A 788-nucleotide genomic window follows, 5' to 3' on the forward strand; every position below is an offset into this window, starting at 1 on the left:
CCAACTGTTTAATAAATATGATTTAAACCAAATACAATACGAAATGTTGAATCTATTGGTAAAAAACTAATCAACGCAAAATGGGCAAAAATATTTAATGAAGTTTATATAGTGAGTGAATTTGGCAAAAAAACTTTTCCTTATTTTTTAATTTCCTGTATCATTAATCGATGACCCTATGGGAAAGAATCATTCGTACAAAAAATTAAAAGTCTGCGACTTTATCTCGAGGTGGCGCACCATGAAGGCATTTCATAAAAATTTCGTATTTGTACTTCTAACAAGAAAATAATTTTTCAATTCGCTTAACTAATTTGTCTTTGTTATTTGTTTCAACATCTGGTACTGGTAGTTCTTCAACTGATATATCAGATGAGGATGAGATTCGCATCATAGAAACGCCACGTCGATATGGCAAAGAAACTCAACAAATGAGAGGTCAGTTGCAAAATCTAGCTACCGCATGTGATAGAACTGGAATTTCTTATCGATCTGCTGCATTTATTAGTAACGCTGCCTTGCTTGATTTGAATGTTATTAGAACAGACGACTCATCAAAAGTAATAGACAGAAGCAAGATACGTCGAGAGCGAAAAAAAAGTACGCAAACATTTACAACATGCTGAAGGCAATAAAATTATTACAGCTATTTATTTCAATACAGCACATCGGAAAACTATTAGTGAAGAGTATATTTCAGAGAGCCAGATTCTGAATACATCGGTCATCTCTCTATTGATTTTGGAAAAGCAAATACGATTGAAAAAAGCATTGTTTATTTTCTTGTA

This window comes from Helobdella robusta (genome assembly GCF_000326865.2).
Source record: "Helobdella robusta unplaced genomic scaffold HELROscaffold_4, whole genome shotgun sequence".
Classification (NCBI taxonomy): Eukaryota; Metazoa; Annelida; class Clitellata; order Rhynchobdellida; family Glossiphoniidae; genus Helobdella; species Helobdella robusta.